The sequence below is a fragment of the Narcine bancroftii genome, chromosome 2 (assembly GCF_036971445.1).
Source record: "Narcine bancroftii isolate sNarBan1 chromosome 2, sNarBan1.hap1, whole genome shotgun sequence".
Classification (NCBI taxonomy): Eukaryota; Metazoa; Chordata; class Chondrichthyes; order Torpediniformes; family Narcinidae; genus Narcine; species Narcine bancroftii.
Window position 1 is genome coordinate 313823980 of NC_091470.1, and position 19297 is coordinate 313843276.

At 42.6% G+C, this 19297-nt stretch overlaps 1 protein-coding gene across 10 annotated transcripts in view; it reads left to right on the top strand.

Moving 5' to 3' along the window:
- The window catches only part of greb1l (GREB1 like retinoic acid receptor coactivator), a 295802-nt gene that overhangs the window by 47758 nt on the left and 228747 nt on the right, over positions 1-19297 (top strand). The window lies entirely within an intron of this gene.

Genomic DNA, 19297 nt, shown 5'->3' on the forward strand with positions numbered 1-19297 from the left:
GTATTGTTTACCTATAGGTTTGCTGAAGAGTTAGAAACTTAATGGTATCTGTCCAATGTACTTGTGTATGACACAATAAAGAGGGGGAGGTATGTAATGACAAGGTACCACAAGGGCAATGGTGCTAAAAGGAGAATAAATGTAACAATGTACATTAGAGGGAAGTTTGGATATGCTACAAAGGATGTGAAAAGACTTTGAATGGTTTTTTTTTAATGAATAATTTATTGTGAATAAAGTTTATTTTGGAGGGAAAATTGCTCCCAAACAATAAATGTTAGAAAGAAATGCAAATTAATTTGAACTTCAGCAGTGAATCTTGAATGTTGGATTAATTTAACACTTGTAGGAACAGCTCATGAATGAAAGAGATTTAATCCATGGAGTGCAGAAAAGGGATTTTGCACAAAACAATAAAATCTGTGATTTTAAACAAAATGAATCAAACACTCAGTGCTTCTACACAGAATTCTCTGTTTCAGTTGATTGTCGTGCAATAGAAAGAGGTCATTCTCTCAATAAAGCAATCCAACTCCTATTGTGACATTTTTGCTGATCCTGGTTCCATTGGGAAGCAGGGGTCAGGAAGGACAGATGATAGATAGGGATACCAGCTTCTGTCTCTGCAGGAAGTCAGTGAAGGATGATATCCTCTGTTTCCGAAGATGTATTGTTGGTTTGTCTTGTTTGACTGTAGTGACAAGTTTAACCTGAATAAGAAACACAAGGCCATTATAGACCAGTGCCAAAAAGAATGAATGAATTATCCTTAAATCAGCCACTGCATAAAGATGCTGAAATGTTTAAAGTGCATTCTAATGTTTGTAAACTTACAGTTTAAATCATTTTAATTCCAGGCAGGTTACTAATATTGCTTATAATGTTGATTGAGGAATGTAGCCCACAACTTCTAACTTCCCCATTATTATTTAAAATTGTCCAATGTGAAATTAATATCCACTTGACAAAAGATAGCACAATGCCTACTTCGCAGGCATGAGTCATTTTAGATCTTTGTGTCATTGAATCATCATTTTAATAGAAACCCTTTTAAATTTATTGCTTTGTTTAAACCGAACCGATAGTGCAATCATATTTGAAAAGGTCAGCAGAAATGTCATGAATTTAATATCTGGAAATTCCTTTTGAACATGTGAATATATCAAAAAAGATGACAACTTTCAGAAGTGGGGTCACAGTAATTAGTCATTAAAGGTGTTTACATACCTCATTTAGCTTCATAACTATGGATTACAAGAAAGAACTTCATATATATTGGAACATACCAACAAAGGATATGCAGAAAGTTGCTAGCTGGTTCATTGAGTCTTTCATGTTATTCTTTTTTTTTCTTTGGCTTGGCTTCGCGGACGAAGATTTATGGAGGGGGTAAAAGTCCACGTCAGCTGCAGGCTCGTTTGTGGCTGACAAGTCCGATGCGGGACAGGCAGACACGGTTGCAGCGGTTGCAGGGGAAAATTGGTTGGTTGGGGTTGGGTGTTATTAGGCCACAATTAAATGCCTTGAGTCTCAATACACATATTCACTTAGAATCACAAAATCTAATTTCGTGGGGAGGCAGAAAATCTCAGAGAAGATTGAAAGAATTATGTGATAGCTATGAGGATATAGTGCACAGTCACTTGAAGCACAAGAGTCTATGTTTAGGGCAAGGAATTGACTGAAGATATTGAGACTCTGGAAGAAGTATTTGAGTAGGGGGTTAAAATTGACTTTCTCTCTTTAGAGTCACTCAGGAATGGAAATTAATTGTGATAGTTGCATTTAATTTGGGAATACAGTAAAATCCCCGGTATCCGGAATTCAAGCAACCCCAAGCAACAGCAAAAAAAATTCAAGGAAATGCAATAAATTCAAAAATTTAAAATGTATTTACATTTTTATTTATTTTTATGTTTCAAATTGCAATAGTAAATATTCTCTGAAGCAACACATGAATCCTTGGTGAAGATGGGAGCAAACATTAAACCAGCGGAGTGCCCAGGTTGTGCCCTGCCCACAGCAGATGTTTGAATAAAGTTGTGCTTGAATGAAATGCCTTCACTCAGGATGAAGTACCGGCTGATGCCGTTGGAACAACTCTTAGTATATTGTTAAGTACCTGTTATTGTCACATTTGTGGCCCGAAATGTGAAGTTAATAAAACATTAAACACAAGTTTATCAGGTAAACTTCTTAGTGTCTTTTTATTCTCCGGTTTCCTTTGTTCTCCTGCTTGTGTTCTTATCTCTCTCTCATACCACGTGACTTCCGGTACATCTCATACATATTCATTATCATGACATCCCTCCTTTAATCAGAAATAAACTTTACCTTCACTTACCAATATCCCTCGGAAACATACAAACATCGTAACTAATGGTAATACTATAACTTAACTACATAAAATTTACTTCCTACAGCATTCAAACATGCACTTTATGATATAAGATTAAAATACTGTCCCAAAGTTCTTATTAAAACTATGGCACAAAGTCTTCGTATCGTTTGGGCACTTTCCGGTTTCGTTTCGGCCTGCCTGCGATATTGTCGTCGCTTCTCGGTTGTTCACTCTCAGCGTCGGAAATACTGCTCGCCACGGCTTCGAGTGTTTCTGGCGCTCTAGTCACTTCATCAGGAGTGCTGGTAACTGCCTCTGGAACATCATCAGGTCTCTCAGTTTCAGCATCTCGTATTGGCCTTTCAACCTCTTCGCTCGATGTATCTCTGGACTGGTACCTTTTTACACCTGATACATTTCTCTTATACAGGACTCCAGTCGGAGACTTGACTGTCACCATACTGCCACTTCTGGATACGACAGTATAGGGTTGATGGTAATAAGGTGTATCTAGCTTACCACCAGTTTCATGCCTCGCTAGAACATTATCTCCTGGCATGATGTCTGAGTACTTGGCTCCACGTTTCGAATCTGTGTACAGCTTTGCTGCACCTTTCTTTTCAGCATCGTGGTCCCTCATCTCCTGGTCGTCTCAGATTTCCTTTATTTCGGGCATTTTTGTGCGGATTTTTCTCCCAAAAAATGCTTTTGCAGGACTTTTTCCAGTGGTTGCATGAGGCGTTGCTCGATAGACAGCCACATAAGATAGCAATGCTTCTCGCCAATTTTGTCCTTCTGCGTGTGCAATTCTCAATCGTTTTTCAATGGACTGATTTTGTCTCTCTACTTCTCCATTGGCTTGCGGCCATTTCGGAGTTACTTTATGATGGTGGATACCTGTGGTCCTCATGTATTCTGCAAATGTCTCTGAAATGAATTGTGGACCATTGTCAGAGTATAATGTAACAGGTAATCCATATCTTGCGAATATCTCTGCTAACGCTTGTATTGTTTTTTCAGTGGTTGTGGACTTCAACACCATGTACTCATAGTATCTGCTGTAGTAATCTATCACTACCATAATTGATTCACCCGTCAGTAAAGGTCCAAGAAAATCAACAGCTACGTCGATCCATGGTCCAGTCGGAAGTTGCGTACTCCGGATCGGTTCTGGCGGATTACTCCTACTTGTGATTTGACATCCGTGACAAGTTTTAACAAATTTCTCTGCGTCTTTATCACAACTTGGCCACCATACCTTGGTCCTGAGGTTTTGCTTGGTACCAACAATACCTAGGTGTCCTTCATGCGCTAAGGATACGATCTTCGGTCTCAATCTTTGTGGTATCACCAATCTGCAACCTCTCAATACACACTGTCCGATGCAACAAAGTTCGTCTCTAATGGGAATGTAAGCCTTGTGAGTACACTTGTCCCATTGTCCACTCTGTATGCATTCTCTTACTTCCATGAGTTCTGGATCATGTTCGGATTCTCTCTCGACTTCCTTCGTAGTCACAGCTTTCGGTGTCGCCTGAATAGCTACGAAGCATACAAAGCTCTCTGTTTCTGTTCCCAATTCTGACTTGGATTGTGGACCACCAACCTTCACCAATCTGGACAGCAGATCAGCAATGTTTGCTTTCCCTGCAATGTGGATTAATTTATATTTGTAGGGTTGTAGTCTGAGTACCCATCTCTCTATTCTGGCACATGGTTTGGATCTAGGTGCATAGATCACCTCTAATGGCTTATGATCTGTGATGAGTTCAAATTCAATGCCGTATAAATATGCATGGAACCTCTCACAGGCCCATACAAGTCCGAGTGCTTCTTTCTCTGTCTGAGAGTATCTTCTTTCCACATCTGATAACGATCTGCTGGCATAGGCAATGATTCTTGGTCCTCCATCATGCATCTGGACCAACACACCTCCTAAACCAACCTGGCTGGCATCCGCTATGACTTTAGTTGATGCCGCCGGATCGTAATATCCAAGAGTTTTTGCAACTGTCAGGCTTTGCTTCAGCGCTGTGAACGCTTTCTTCTGCTCCGATCCAAAATGAAATGGTACACCTTTCCTGGTTAGTTTCCTTAGTGGTTCTCCCACTGTAGCGAAATTAGGAATGAACTTTGCTCAAAAATTGACCAATCCCAGGAAACTCCTCACCTCTGTTGCGTTCTGAGGTGGACGTGCCTCTGCAATAGCTTTCACCTTGGCCTCTGCAGGGTTTAGTCCTTTCCGTGTAAGTCTGTGTCCCATGAAGTCCATTTCTGACACACCGAACTGGCACTTGTTTCCATTCATGGTAAGGCCTGCCTCCTGTAGTCTAAATAGTACACGCCTCAACCGTTTGTCATGCTCTTCCTTCGTTGGTGCATGGACTATGATGTCGTCAGAAATGTTGGCAACTCCAGGAATGCCTTGAATCACTTGATGGATTTCATACTGGTAGATCTCCGAAGCTGCATTAATTCCAAATGATAGTCTCTTGTAACGATACAATCCACAGTGAGTCACAAATGTAGTTACATCTCGGGAACCTGGATCCAGCTCTAATTGATGATAGCCCCACTTCAGATCAATTTTTGAGAATACCTTGCTGGTAGTTAGTTCTTGAAGTATTTCCTCCACCGTTGGTATAGGGTGTCGTTCTCTAATTATAGCTTCATTGGCCAATCTCATGTCAACACATAGTCTTATGTCACCCTTTGGTTTGGGCACAATCACTACTGGGCTGACCCATTGTGTAGAATGTTCCACCGGTTCTATAATGTCTTGCTCGATCAATTCTTTAATTTTGTCTTCGACTTTCCCACGAAGTCCAAACGGAGTTCGGCGCATTGGTTGTGCCTTGGGTTTGACCGTTTCATCTACCGCTAGCTTCAATTGTCGACCTTTCAGCTTTCCTACTCCTTGGAAGACTGCGGGGAATTCTTGCTTCATATCCTCGTATGACTGAATTGAATTGACACAAGCTCCAATATGAAGTATTGCCAGGTCTTGCGCTGTGCTTCTACTCAGCAATGGTTCTCCCCTCTCTTCTATGACCATAAACTCTGCTTCGGTGTACTTATCTCCAGCTTCAACAGTTGCAGTAAAACATCCAATGGTCTGCAATGGCTTGGTTGCTGTGTATGGATACAGTTTCTTGGAACACTTCTTTGAGGTACAGATGATCTTTTTCCTTTTCAACTTCTCCCATAAATGTCAATCAATCACATTACTGTCACTGCCTGAGTCTACAATGACCTGAACTGTCACTCCACCAATGATCACTGGGACCTTCTCATGATGCACTTCATTCAACATAAATTGGTAACAACTCTGTTCCTCCTGGGTATCATCATCGTCACCGTCTATCTGGCGAATGGTATCTTTCTTTCCAGGATACTTTCCTTTCCCCCAGGCTTTGCCTTAGGAAGTTGTACTCTTCCTCTTCTGGTCTGCATTGGACTTGCTTTTGCACTTCTTTGCAAAGTGGTCCTTACCTCCACACTTTCTGCAAACTTGGCCTTTGGCCGGGCAATATGGGTCTTTTCCAAAGTGACCTCGGTTTCCATATCGATAACACTTCACGTCCTGTGTCAACGTATATCTTGGCTGATTATGGCGATGTGAGAGCCTCTTAATTTGATGGCTTGAGTTGTCTTTCAGGGTCATGGTATGAAATTGCCCTTCAACAGCCTCTAATGCAGCAGCAATAGCTAAAGCATTGGTGAGTTCCAACTCACTCCCTCTTTCCAGTAGACGTCTTCTGAGTTTATCTGATCTGCAGTGCTGTACGACTTGATCCAATAATTGGTTGTCCAAATCAGCTGGCATGTAATTGCATCCAACAGCTAGCTGGCGTAGTCTCGTCACGTACTGAGCAATTGTCTGGCCATCTTCTTGTCTCGTTCTCCGAAACAAATGGCGTTGAAATGTAGCATTCGGTGTCACTACATAGTGTGCATTTAATGCATCTACCGCTTTCTGGTACTCATCCTTTCTTCAGTATTCAAAAGTGTCTTAAATGTTTCCCGAACTGCAGGTCCAGCAGTGAAAAGAAGTAACGCCCTTCTCTGCACTTTTTGTTCAACTGTACCGGTATCTAGAAATAGGCCACGACTGTCAGCGTAGGATTCAAATTCTTCCAGCCATGCCTTCCACTTCACACTTACAGTGCTTGCATCACCAGTCGGGTCAAAATGAACAATTCCACTGTGTTTGAAAGTCACTGTTTGCACCAGCGATAAGGAAATATTCCAGCTCCAAAGTACTAAGTCACAGAGAAAATTCTTATCACCTTGAAGTTGTCTGTAAACCTCTGTAATCTTGTTTAGTCTTTAATTTTCTTCAAGCTTCTTTCATCCTCGTCACCAATGTCACATTTGTGGCCCGAAATGTGAAGTTAATAAAACATTAAACACAAGTTTATCAGGTAAACTTCTTAGTGTCTTTTTATTCTCCGGTATCCTTTGTTCTCTTGCTTGTGTTCTTATTTTTCTCTCTCATACCACGTGACTTCCGGTACATCTCATACATATTCATTATCATGACAGTTATTAGTAAGGTTTAAACTGTAAACTTGTTGGGGGGGGAGTGTTAATTATGATGGCGGCACGGGTTAGCGTAGCAGGTAGTGCAAGGCTGTTATAGTGCCAGTTACAGGGTTTGAATTTAAATTTTGTAAGTTACGGGAATTACCTGATGAAAGTGAACTTGACATAATTAAATACTACAATACTGATTTTTTTTTTCAAATTACTTTACATCTTTTGTCTTTTAAACTATTTATTTTGAGTACAGGTGCATTTGTTAAGGCAGTGACAGAGTGTATCTCATGCAACTAGAAAATTTGCATGTCATGCATTCGCAATCCCTGTAGGTTCCAGATACCGGGGATTTAACTAAGGCAATCGAACAACTGAAAAGTGGCAAAGCAGCAGGTATGGATGGAAGCCCCCCAGAGGTCTGGAAGGCTGGCGGCAAAACTCTGCATGCCAAACTGCATGAGTTTTTCAAGCTTTGTTGGGACCAAGGAAAACTGTCTCAGGATCTTCGTGATGCCACCATCATCACCCTGTACAAAAACAAAGGCGAGAAATCAGACTGCTCAAACTACAGGGGAATCACGTTGCTCTCCATTGCAGGCAAAATCTTCGCTAGGATTCTACTAAATAGAATAATACCTAGTGTCGCCGAGAATATTCTCCCAGAATCACAGTGCGGCTTTCGCGCAAACAGAGGAACTACTGACATGGTCTTTGCCCTCAGACAGCTCCAAGAAAAGTGCAGAGAACAAAACAAAGGACTCTACATCACCTTTGTTGACCTCACCAAAGCCTTCGACACTGTGAGCAGGAAAGGGCTTTGGCAAATACTAGAGCGCATCGGATGTCCCCCAAAGTTCCTCAACATGATTATCCAACTGCACGAAAACCAACAAGGTCGGGTCAGATACAGCAATGAGCTCTCTGAACCCTTCTCCATTAACAATGGCGTGAAGCAAGGCTGTGTTCTCGCACCAACCCTCTTTTCAATCTTCTTCAGCATGATGCTGAACCAAGCCATGAAAGACCCCAACAATGAAGACGCTGTTTACATCCGGTACCGCACGGATGGCAGTCTCTTCAATCTGAGGCGCCTGCAAGCTCACACCAAGACACAAGAGAAACTTGTCCGTGAACTACTCTTTGCAGACGATGCCGCTTTAGTTGCCCATTCAGAGCCAGCTCTTCAGCGCTTGACGTCCTGCTTTGCGGAAACTGCCAAAATGTTTGGCCTGGAAGTCAGCCTGAAGAAAACTGAGGTCCTCCATCAGCCAGCTCCCCACCATGACTACCAGCCCCCCCACATCTCCATCGGGCACACAAAACTCAAAACGGTCAACCAGTTTACCTATCTCGGCTGCACCATTTCATCAGATGCAAGGATCGACAATGAGATAGACAACAGACTCACCAAGGCAAATAGCGCCTTTGGAAGACTACACAAAAGAGTCTGGAAAAACAACCAACTGAAAAACCTCACAAAGATAAGCGTATACAGAGCCGTTGTCATACCCACACTCCTGTTCGGCTCCGAATCATGGGTCCTCTACCGGCATCACCTACGGCTCCTAGAACGCTTCCACCAGCGTTGTCTCCGCTCCATCCTCAACATCCATTGGAGCGCTTTCATCCCTAACGTCGAAGTACTCGAGATGGCAGAGGTCGACAGCATCGAGTCCACGCTGCTGAAGATCCAGCTGCGCTGGATGGGTCACGTCTCCAGAATGGAGGACCATCGCCTTCCCAAGATCGTGTAATATGGCGAGCTCTCCACTGGCCACCGTGACAGAGGTGGACCAAAGAAAAGGTACAAGGACTGCCTAAAGAAATCTCTTGGTGCTTGCCACATTGACCACCGCCAGTGGGCTGATATCGCCTCAAACCGTGCATCTTGGCGCCTCACAGTTTGGCGGGCAGCAACCTCCTTAGAAGAAGACCGCAGAGCCCACCTCACTGACAAAAGGCAAAGGAGGAAAAACCCAACACCCAACCCCAACCCACCAATTTTCCCCTGCAACCGCTGCAACCGTGTCTGCCTGTCCCGCATCGGACTTGTCAGCCACAAACGAGCCTGCAGTTGACGTGGACTTTTTACCCCCTCCATAAATCTTCGTCCGCGAAGCCAAGCCAAAGAAAAATTGTCTTTAGACCCAATAGTGGATAGATATATTTGAAGGTTCCTTAAATGGTGAAGATATTAGATATAACTTTGTAAGAATGGTCTTTTAAGATGTATGGAAATGTTAGATTCATGGGCTTATATATAAAAACTATAGCTAAAGGGTTGTATTAATATTTAAAATCAAAAATAGCCATTTTCACAATAAATTATTTACAAATGGAAAATCTTTCAACAGTCTCTTCCCACCCTTCATTTCATATCCATACATTTCTATCATTGTACATTTCTATTTACACCATTGGCACCACTGTGCCACTTTGTCATTTCTCCTTTCCCCCTCCCCCCCCACCCCTACCTCTGTTGTTTGAGGGGCTTCCCCTCTGTCTCAGCCCCTCAATACCCAGTAATGGGAGGACTTTGAGGCGTTAGTACATCCTTCAGCATGTTCTCCATCACCCTGGAATGTGCCAGTTGGCAGTATTCCCTCACCAACATTTCCGTGTGCTGAAAGTCCAAACGGTTTCGGGCAGACCAAAGTAAGTCTTTCACCGAGTTGTTGGTCTTCCAGCTGTTCGGAATGTCTGACTCTATGTGCGTCCCCGGGGACAGCCCGTAAATCAGAGTATCCTCTGTCACACTACTGCTTGAGACAAACAGTGATAAGGACCCTTGCATCCTTTTCCACACACTCTTCGTGAAATCTGCAGAGAAGGGCAACTGTCTCCACTCCACCGTAGTCATCTCCAGGACACCGTGTGTTGTGGGGTGATGTTCTGACTGGGAGGGCTAAAACCTGGTTCTAGTTTGTGAGCACCGACAATAAAGCATTCCGCAGGATGATCTGGATGGTCTGCTTTGGGAACCACCCCACCATATCCATCAAGTCTTGTCTGTCATTGTCTTCAGGATGTTTCATGCTGACCACAGCCTGATGGCCTTGTGGTCAAAGGTGTTTGTCTGGAAAAACTTTTGCACGTTGGAGAGGTGGTATGGTAAAGTCCAGCTGACTGGGACATTAACACACCTTCGCAATACCTGAGACAGGTCGAACCTTAGCAGACAGTGGTATTTGGTGCCCTCATTCATTGGTTTTATGCATGGCCTGATGTAGATTACAAAGTGAAAACCTTTCAAAGTTTCTTCCTACCCTTAATTTAATATCCATACATTCCCATCACTGTACATTTCTGACCTGGACACTGTGTCCATTGAGTCTGATGCAGCCACATATGAATGTGATCATCAGGATGAGAGCCATATTGGGTATGCCCTTGCTAACATTGTCTTGCAACTTGTACATGATGACTGTTTGCATCCTTTCCATCTTGGATCCCTATATGAACCAGAAGACTGCTCTGGTGACTGCTCGGGGGATAGGCCATGTTCAGCAGTACCAAGAGTACCTCACACCTAATGGAGAGGGAGTACCATGCTCATTGGCCCAGTTTCTGGTGGACCTTTGTGATCTGCTCCGACCAATTCTTGTTGCATGCCTCTACTCCACTAAACCAAATCCCTAACACCTTCAGGTAGTCAGATCTAACAACGAAGGTGATGGTGGACCAGTCAGATCAGTTACTGAAAAGCATTGCCTCGCTGGTTTACCCGGGTGCCCGATGCAGACTCCAAATGGCCATAGATGCAGATCAGTCTGTGGACTGATCGTATCTGAACAGAAGACAATGATCTCATCCATAACGAGGGAGGCCTTGACCTGTGCATTCAATGCTTGGCAATGTCACTCCTCATACCTTCGTTTTTCCTGATAGATTTAGCAATGGGCTCTATGACATACAAATAGCGGACACCTCTGGCTGACTCCAGACTTGATGAGTAAGCTATTTGTTTCCCACGCATTCATTGGACAGTGCTACAGATGTCTGTGTAGAGTTGCTTAATCAATTTCAGATTCCCTCCCCAAAGCCCATTTTGGAGAGCACATTCATCATGTTCGTGTGTGCTATCTGTTGAAAGTAATCTTCTAGTCTCCTAGTCTAAGCTGACCAGCCAGGAGTCCATCCCCCCTGTCCTGCTTGTAGGCATTGGTATCTCTGAAGGTGTCAAGAGATTTTCCTGCTTAGGACCATGAAAGTTTGGTCTGAGAGGATCACCTGCTCCAGGGCAGACTTGACTCGATTAGCGATGGCTTTGGACAGGATTTCGTAGTCAACACTTAATTCTGATATTGGTCTCCAATTCCTGATATCCGCCTTCTCCCCCTTCTGTTGGAAGATGAAGGTGGTAATGCCTTTCCTCATAAAGTCTGACATGCTGCCTGCCAGGAGCATAGCATTGTATACTTCCAGCTGTCTGGGCTCATCCAGTCCCACAGAACCATGTACAACTCACCTGGGAAGGTGTCAAGTTTGGGAGTTGTACTTGACACAGAGGAGGGATGGAGGCCATCAGCTCCCTCTGGGAAATTGGCTGGTCCAGACTCACACTTTTACTGTTGTCTAAGACTTCTGTGATAGAGGATAGGAAGTTTTGGGGAGCCAGTCTGTCTATAGCCTTAGAGTTGTACAATTCAGCATAAAAAGCATCTGCTGATCCTGTGTCTGCCTGTCTGTGAGGTTATGACTGAGCCATTCTCTAAGGGTGTGGATCACAGAGCTTCTTCTGTGAAGCTTTTGGAAGATGTGTGAGCGCATCTTATCCTGCTCCAGTCTGTGGGCTTTGGATCGGAAGATAATCTTGGAGGACGCCAAGGTGAACAGTGTGGCTTGCCAGGTCTTCTCTCAAAATTCCTCTCAACTGCAGAAGGAGGAGTTGCTAGAGATCAGAGTGGAGTTGGCTCAGTTTCCCTCTGCCTCTGTCTTGCACTCTGAACACCTTTGAGGATAAAGAACCTGGATTAAATACTAATTGATTTGACACAGAGTTTTGAAAAAATATTATTAGTATCAGTTCACAACAGTCTTTCTGACTGAGACAAAGCACATTTTGATTATTGAGACAATTGCTACTTATCTGATGCTAATTGAACTATAGAACATTACAGCACAGGCCCTTTGCTGAACTATTACCCTGCCTGCACCCAGTCATTATCTCTTCATACCCCTCTCATTCATGTATATGTCCAAATTCTTCTTAAATGTTAAAATTGAGCCTGCATTCACCACTTCAGCTGACAGCTTGTTCCATATTGCTACTGCTCTTGTGTGAAGAAATTCCCCCTGTCACCCTTAATCCATGTCCTCTGCTTTGTATCTTACCTAATCTCAGTGGAAAAAGCCTACTTGCATTTACTTTATCCATACTCATCATAATTTTATATACCTTGATCAACTCTCACCTCATTCTTCTACGCTCCAGGGAATAAAGTTCTCACCTGCTTAACCTTTCCCTGTAACTCAGTTCCTAAAGTCCTGGCAACATCCTAATAAATCTTCTCTGCACTCTTTCAATTTTATTGATATCTTTCCTGTAGTCAAGTGACCAAAATTATACACATTGCTCAAGTTTTGCCTCACTAATGTCTTGTACAACTTTACCATAACATTTCAACTCCTATACTCAATACTTTGATTTATGAAAGCCAATGTGCCAAAAGCTCTCTTTATGACCCTATCTATCTACCTGTGACACCACTTTCAAAGAATTATGCATCTGCATTCTTGTTCTACCGCACTCCTTAGCGCCTTACCATTTACCATGCATGCCCTTTCTTGGTTTTTCCTTCTAAAATACAACATCTCACATTTGTCTACATTAAATTCCATCTGCCATTTATTTAGCAGTTCATTTTTCTGAATGGTCCAGATCCCTCTGCAAGCTTTGAAAGCCTTCATCGCTGTCTAGTACACCTCCAATCTTTGTGTCATCTGCAAATTTGTTGATCTAACTTACCAGATTATCATTCAGTATGGAGATCTTTGTTTTGGGGAGGCAAGGAGCCATTTCTTTTTTTAAACATTTTATCTCTAGTCCTTTGCCCTATTTGAAATGATTGCATGGTTAATTGATGCAATAGTAATGGATATGATCTGATTGAAGTTTGTTGAACTGAAGCAAAACTTATTTGTCTCTCTTCCTAAATGCTGCATGGGCTATTGAGAACGGCACTGTGGTCTGAATGTAACATGTTTTCCAGGTTTCTTGTGCATATATCTCTTACATCTGCAAGATACTTTTGCTGTGATTCTCCAACCAACCAATTTTCCCCTGCAACCGCTGCAACTGTGTCTGCCTGTCCCGCGTCGGACTTGTCAGCCACAAACGAGCCTGCAGCTGACGTGGACATTTGCCCCCTCCATAAATCTTCGTCCGCGAAGCCAAGCCAAAGAAAAGAAGATTCTTCTGCAGGTCTCCCTCTTGCATCCAACTGCAACATTGCCTTCCACCTTGGAAAGTCATTTGCCTTCCACCTTGGAAAGTCATTTGCCTTCCACCTTGGAAAGTCATTTCACGTGACTCCTTTTGTTCCCCTCAAACCCCTGATCACAAACTTTTATTCTCCCATTCAACCCTAACTCCTTTCCTCAAAATATATGATCTCCATCTTAATGCACCACTCACAATGCTACTTAAAAACCCTCAAGATCCCAAGTCAGCAAATAGTGCTTTATTGAGCCTAGGTCTCTACTCAGTACAACCATGAATCAGACCTGTAATAGCAGACTGAGGAGAGGAAAGACCTTGGAACCTAATACTTTACCTCCATCCTTGGGCTTTTGCACAACAGACTTTTGCACTGCAAAGTCTTACAAAAAAAATTGCATTGGCATGCTGTGCAGTTTGCATTTGCATTTTTAAAAATTTAGACATACAGCACGGTAATCAGCCATTTCGGTCCATGAGTCTATGCCGTTCATTCATACTCAATTAACTTACAACCCCTAATACATTTCAAACTGTGGGAGGAAACCGGAGTCCCCAGGAAAAACCCACGCAGACATAGGGAGAATGTACAAACTCCTTACAGACAGCGCGGATTACGTATCAACTCTGAGAAATTTCATGAAACTTTCAAGGCAGGAATGAGTTTCTCAGCCTACATGCACAGATTTCAGAAGTTATAATCAGTTTTTAATAGAAATAACATCAAGCTTCAGGAATTAATTTGTCATTACACCTGCAAGTCAGAGCCAAAATCTCTTCGTAAATCCTTAATCTATGTATGCTGTTTATTTTTCATCTTTGACCGAAGACTTTCAAATAATGTAGTCAATTTTTTTATATTTTGAAAATTATTTCAAGTCCAGCTTTGAATGAAAGTTGTGGTGGTTATGTCATGGAATGGATCAGGCTTTCTTCATGAGAACCACTGACAAACCTATTCCACAATTTTATGAATCACATGTGATTGTGTAAACTTTGCTCATTTGTTTTCTTGAATAACAACCTCTTAGAAGTCCACATGAAACTTGATCTGATTTTTGAAGAGCAGTGTTAATGATTTTATCTTAATAAAGTGGGTGGAGTAGGTTTGATTCAAGCTTACTCTGAACAATGCTTGCGGCTGGAGAAATTTTCAATGAGTGCTTTTTATACTGTTCATTGGCTGACTTTTTTGCAGAGCAATTTGCTTGGTCCTTGTAAATTCTAAGTTTATTGTCTTTCACATCTCTTTGAGAAATGTGAAGAGTTTGCTGTCACACTATTATCACAGATGTTATGGAGTGATTTTTGCCAGTCTATAAAATACAGTTTTCACTTTGACTTAAAAACTGGGTTTGTAACCTGACAAGTGTTTTTAAATCCTTTCACTGTTTTTTTTGCTTTTCTTGAATGTTTCGCTGTTCTGAAACAGACATTGGATAACTTGTCTATCTCTTGGTCCTGGGAGGGGGGGGGGGGTTCTGAAACCATTATGTTGTTTTCCATTGCTGATTGGTAGTTAGTACGGTTACTGGGTTGAAATATACTTGCATCTGAGGAAGAGCCAGTGATGTTCTCCTTGCAGATTAGTTTGTCCCTGACATCACGCCTTTGCTTTAAGCTACAGCTGCCATAAGGGGCTGAAGGACATATGATGGCCTCTGTGATAGTACAGGTTCTATCACCAATGTGTATATGTACAGATTGTAGTGTAGGATGACTGTGATTGGCTGAGAGCATAGCCACACCTACTGGCAGGTCTTAAAGGATTGCTCCTAGCCATATCAGGTCATTCTGGACTGGTCGACCTACTTGTGATATGCTCCAGTCTTTTAGTTAATAAAAGGTTTGGTTTGGATCAACAAGTCTTTGGTTCTTTCAACGCACTCTGCAGCCTCATGCTCCGCAGCTTGTCTTACAGCTGAATCTAGAAATGGATGGAGCACAAACATAGTAGATGCATCTTGTATCTGCCACTCAGCTTAACGTGTACCATAATGACACTGATTCAAATCGGGCTGTTTACCTTCATGCATGTTAGTGTTTGTTTCTCTTTATCTTAACATATTCAGTTAATTTGTATCATTTTAAGGACAATTTTTCATTTTTAATTTAATAAAATATTTTTCAGTTATTGAAGTTTATCAGAAATGTTTTTTAAATGTATGGAATTGTCAGAAGCATAAAGAATGGTCATGAAATACTTCTATAGTTGTCAGCAGTCAAGGGACATCAGGTGTTAGGTGGCACACATCAAGACCTACAGGACTGAGCTTCCATCACAAACTCTCACCCTGGCCCCTTTCCTCTCCTCCACCTCCTCCCTCCCCCCTCCCCCACCACCATCTTCCCGAACCCTTCCCTTCCTCCCTTGGATCTCTCTGACCTTCCCCTCCTGATCCACCCCATCCATCCTCCCCCCGACACCTTCCATTCCATTGCCCCCATTCCAACCCTTGCCTGCTCTTTACCATCTCCTCTAACATTCCCCTCTCGGAGACAGAATGCTCTCACATCAGTAGAGACCTCACCTTCATCTCCCTTCGCCCACTCCATGCACACCAGGATTCTCAACCCCAACTACACCCACTTTCTCCCACCTTAAACCATCTTGCTTCACACGCCCTCCATCACTTCAACAACTTCCAGTTCCCTGAATTCGACCACCTCATTTTACCCATGGCCATCTAATCACAATACACCTCCATCCCTCATACCGAAGGCCTCAAAGCTCTTCATTTCTTTCTCAACAGCAGAACCAAACAGTCCCTCTCCACCACCACTCTCCTCAAGCAGACAGAACATGTCTTCATCCTCAATAACTTTTCCTTTGACTCATCCCACTTTCTCCAGGTCAAAGAGGTAATTTTGGATACCCACATGCGCCCTAGCTGGGCCTACCATTTATGCTACGTTTAGACAGGGAAGGCTCTTCAACTCTTCCTCCATTTCATTAACAATTATATGAGGGAGGGTGAGATGGGAGGAGGGGGGGGGGGAGAAAATGGCACTGTATATATTTGAAAAGGAAAAAGTATGTATAATGGTCAATGTGGTTTATGGTGTGAAAAAAAACCAATTATATGAATTCTGCTTCATGCACCCATAAGTAGGCTTGTCAGTTTTATTCATTTTGCTGCCAAGTTCCACCCTGACCTCAAATTCATGGTCCATATCTAGCAACACTCTCCCCTTCTCGATGTTTTTGTCTCCATCATGGGAGACAAACTCTTGATAGATATTTTTCACCAATTCCCAGAGCTACCTCGACTGCACCTCTTCACATCCTGCAAAGATTCCATTCCTTTCTCGAAATTCCTCCATCTCTGTCACATCTGCTTCCAGGACAAATTCTTCTATGCGAGATCTTCTGAGATGTCCTCCTTCTGCAAAAATTGTAGCTTTCTCTCTACTACCATCAATTAGCCCTCACCTGCATATCCTCCATTACCCTCACATCTGCACTGGCCCCCTCTGACCCCAAGCGCAACAAGGACAGGATTTTTCCTTCACCTCACCTACCATCCAACTCTGTGATTTCCACCCCCTGTACATGATCCTGCCACTGAACACATCTTCCCTTCTCCTTCTTGTGCAGGGACCATTCCCTCCATGAACTCCCTCGTCCACTCATCCCTTCCTACCAATCACCCTCTTGGCACCTACCCCAGTAACCGCAGGAAGTGCTACACTTGCACCTCACCTCCTCCTTCACCACCATTCAGAGCCCAAACCAGTCCTTCTAAGTGAAGCAACACTTCACTTGTGTATCTGCAGGGGTCATCTACTGCATCCAGTGTCCCTGTTGTGGTCTCTTGTACATTGGAGAGACTGGATGTAGACTGGGAGATGGTTTCATTGAGCACCTCCGCTCTGTCCACTGCAACAGCAGGTATCTCCCAGTGGCAACCCATTTCATTTTCCCACACAATTCTCATGCAGACATTTTTGTCCATGGTCTCTTGCACTGCCAAACTGAGACCACCCAGAAATTAAAGGACCAACACCTCATATTCTATCTGGGCACCCTCCCACCAGATGGCATTAACATTGACTTCTCCAGTGTATCCTCTATCCCTATTCCTTTCCTCCAGCTCTGTGTTCACAGAGCCATCCTCTTCCTCTAATCAATTCTTACCTTTCCTCTCCTATCGTCCTATCTATGTCCAATGATTATCTTTAGTCTTTTGACTTGGCCTCCTCCCCTGCCCTTTCTTCCCTTCTTCCCTGCCTTTTTTATTCTCGCACTTGGCTGCTTTTACCTTGAAGAAAGTCTCAGGCCTGAAACGTTTGTTATACAGTATATCTTTACCTTCAGAGGATGCTCTGAGACCTGCTGAGTTTCTCCGGTATTTTTGTGTTTTTAACTACAGTCAATGCCTGCACACTTTTTCTGTTTCCCAAGATTCATCAGGATCAGTCTTGCATCATGGGTGTGGCAGCTGAACCCTTGTCAGTTACTCCTGCAGAACCACAGCTAGCAAGGGTGGCCATATGTTCTTGAGTCATATAGGAGTATAATCTTCCCTACTACTTCAGCCATACCATAGAATTTACTTCAACAATGTGTAATTGCATAGTACTTTTGAACATGATTAAATGTTCTCATGGTCCTTTCAGGAGAGGGTTTTAAACAACATTTGATACCAAGTTCCAGAAGGAGATATCAGGGAAGATGATGAATGCTTACTGAAAGAGATAGCAAGAAGACCAAGTGTAGGAGGGAAGTTTGGATGTTGATGTTTGCAAAATCCAGACATACCACATAATCTTATAACCTGGTGTTCTCCATTCCTTCCCTCTTCCTGCGTCCTCACTCCTCCCCAACAAGCATCCCAACCACCCCCCTCCCTCCACCTGCCCCTGTACTCATTAATCAGGGAACTTCCATTAAAAGCCTCAGGCTTCCTACTGGTGTCCTGAGTATATGGACACCCAAACATTACCCAGTTGATCTATACCTCCATGAATTAATAATTGCCTCCAATGTGTATTATTTTTGTGAAACACTAAAGTCTGCAGACGTCGTAAAAACACAGAAATGCTGGAGGAATTCAACAGATCTTGCTGCGTCCATAGGAGGCAAAGATATATTACCTATGTTTTGGCCCTGAGCCCTTTTTCAAGATTGAGGAAGGGTCCTCCTGTGGAGCTTGCAAGATCTGCAGAGTTCCTCCAGCAATTTGGAATATTATTTCTGTGGCCTCTATAGTTTTATGTCTTTCATTCCCAAAGTAAATTTGAATTCTTAAAGAAAGGCTTATGTGCAGTCCAGTTTATTCACTCAGCTTCCAAGCTGTTTGTGTCAGATCCATAGATTTTTTTTTTCCTTGGATAAAGTAAACATCATAATTCCCCCAAATACCCTTTGTGCCCTGGTGAAATAGTTCAGTCTGCCAAGTTGATCTGTGTCCTATCACAGAGGAGCAGATACCTAAGCCATTACTCACTCCTGCACAAATGTTTAGCACTCAACTTTTATGATTCACCAGACCAAACTGGGGTTTGTGTAAATATCAAGAACATGACGGACTTTACAAGGTCATCCTGACCTTTCTTTTAAACTTTGTGTGTATCGATTGCCATGTTTCAGAGATTAAACTAACTGGTGTCAAAAGTAGCTGATAGTTAATAGACATGCAAGCTAGGATGGTGGTTTATATGGATTTAAAGGATGATTTATTTTCTAATTTAAAAAAAACAGATGTCATGACAGTAACTTGGTCAAAGGTAACAAAAAGCACTTACAACTAGGACTAAGTATGATTTATTCAGTTAACAAAACTCAACTTCCATAAATTTAAGTTGACTGGCTTAATTGTAGCAAGTTAAAGGAGTACATTGAAGCAACTTTTTTGCATTCAGCTCATAGTTACAAAAAAAAGTTAAAATCATAAATTGAAAGTAATTCAAATAAAAATGTTCAATTAGCATTACTGTACTTTCTGCATTTAAAGTAAATTTGACTCATTTAATCA